Source organism: Engystomops pustulosus, chromosome 8, assembly GCF_040894005.1.
Source record: "Engystomops pustulosus chromosome 8, aEngPut4.maternal, whole genome shotgun sequence".
NCBI lineage: Eukaryota > Metazoa > Chordata > Amphibia > Anura > Leptodactylidae > Engystomops > Engystomops pustulosus.
The window spans coordinates 10,491,186-10,493,515 of record NC_092418.1 but is presented as its reverse complement, the minus strand read 5'-3'; the positions used below and the strand labels follow the sequence as shown (position 1 = coordinate 10,493,515).

Sequence of the window (2,330 nt, the reverse complement as noted above, 5' to 3'; positions counted from 1 at the left end):
TTAAGGTGAAGGGGGGCCCCATGCAGAAATCTGCTGTGGGGCCCAGCCTCTCCTAGTTACGCCACTGTATGACAGTTTGACGCCCAGTCCTGCTCCCACCATTAGCTTGGGAGCAGGAGAAACTACAACGACATCTAAAGATGTTGTTCTAGATTTGGGAACTGTGTCTTCTGATGTCTGAAGTCAGCGTCCAGTCCTAAACAAGTTGATACTGGAGGAGTAATCACATGGGCACCATACAGATTACATGAATTGCTGACATCAGTCAGGTCCGGCTATTCAGAATTGAACAGAAGTTTATTGAAATATAATAAATCAAATCACACAATCAGATCTCATAGAAATATTTTATTGGAATTAAAATAAAGAAGAATTTAGTAATCACATAATACAAAATAGGTCTGATCAGGATGAACCCCCACGCACTAGTAACGCTCCAGCAGCATATCTGGCTTCTGATGTCCATCAATAAAATATTTCAAAATTTTTAGATCGTCAAATAAATTGGTTATTTCTTCTTATTTTGTACTTTTGTGGGGATCTGTAGTTTAAACATCATCAGATCTTTGAGAAAAAATATTATAACCTGCAGCCACCCCAATGCTGATCCCTCACAAAATGCTCTGATCTCAGCATTACCCTTCACAACAAGCTCCTCCTCCTTCATCTGAGTGACGGCTGTCACAGTCTCCCAAATGGACAGCATAAGAACAGACCAAACTGCTATAAAACATATATTTAGTAAAACTTCAGCAAACAATTCTAGACAAAGCTATTAAAGAATCTAGGAAGGTAGAGATTCACTTTAAGGCTTAACAACTAACATTTTACTGTAATTATTTCACGATCCTGACAGTGCCATTCTTCTCCACATAGAAAGCGGCATAGAGCGGCTCGGTGAAGGAGGCGGTGAAGGTGTGTAAGTGTCTGATGGGGTCACACAGCTGATAGAAGGACAGACGCCCGGCCTCATAGTCCAGATAGATCCCAACAACCTTCACAGGAGACTCTGATTCTAGGGGTATATGGATATTATTATGACTTGCATGTAGGACTTTAGAGAAAACAACACCCCAGGATTTCTTATTGTAACCAATAAAGGATTCTTCACCCCTCCACTTCCTCTCCAGACTTTCCCCGGCCACTCCAATGATCCATGTCTTGACTTGACTCACATCCACCTCCCAGTAATGTCTCCCAGAGGAGAAGCAGCAGGAGCTGAACACCTGACCAGACGTTGACCTCTTGGGCCCATCGGGTCTGTTCTGTGACGTTGCGTTATATGAAGCAGATCTGAGACTCCTTGAAACAACGATGTTATTATGAGCTGAGTTTTTATCCAGTAATACCTCAGATTTTTTAATCACTGGGAACTGTTGTTTTCTTCTCATATTATTCAGATCATCAGCAAAGCGCAGCAGTCCTCTGTATAATATCTGTGACACTATGACATCATCCAGACTCTGAGCTTTTCTTTTAGCACCGAGAACATCCCAGCTCTGATCAATGATGTGACCTTTGGTTAAATCATCTCGTAAGAAGGTTAATGGATCTGTGATATTACATGACTCCTCAAATTGATGAATTTTCTTGGTCAGCTCATCCTTGTGTAGCTCCATCTGCCGGATCATGTTAGAGACTGAGGTTGACACCTGATACTTCTGTCTGGAGATCTCACCCAGGACTCTCCTTTCTAGATCATCCAGCTTCTTCCTCAGATCAGTAAACAGATTAGTGACTTTCTCAGTGAGTCCAGATAATTTATTTTCTTCTTCTACCCCATGATCTGTGAGATTCTGGATTCTTCTTCCTGCTTCCATTTTTTTAGAGTTCATTTTCTCAGCAGCAGATCTCAGGTTCTCCTTCTTCTTCTCAGAGGCCACATCCAATATCTCCACCTCATGTCCCTTGTGGTCTCCAGCCACCCAGCAGGACACACAGATACAGGTGGAATCCATAGGACAATAGTATTTCAGCGCCTCCTTGTGTGTGGAGCATTTTCTTTTTCCCAGTTTAACATCAGGATCAACCAAAATATGTTCTGAGGACTTACTGTGTCTATGTAAGTGTTTCTCACAGAAAGAAGCCTCGCACTGCAGACATGTTCTTACAGCCGGTTCAGGAGAATCGCAGTAGGTGCAGCAGACTCTGGTCTCCTCCATCTTAGGCTGAGTAGATAAATTCTCCATTATATTCCCAAGATTCCTGTTCTTCTCCAAGATCGGACGTCACGGATGCTTCTTTCTGCAGTCAGGACAAGAATATCCTCCAGCCGCCTCCAGTACATTCAGCGCACTCACAATACACGAGCAGCAGAAGTTGTGTCTCAT

General features: G+C 42.8%; 1 pseudogene; it reads right to left on the bottom strand.

Annotated features, from left to right (window-relative positions):
* Positions 1-836: 836 nt before the first annotated feature.
* LOC140076084 (E3 ubiquitin/ISG15 ligase TRIM25-like) lies at positions 837-2,330 on the bottom strand (annotated as a pseudogene).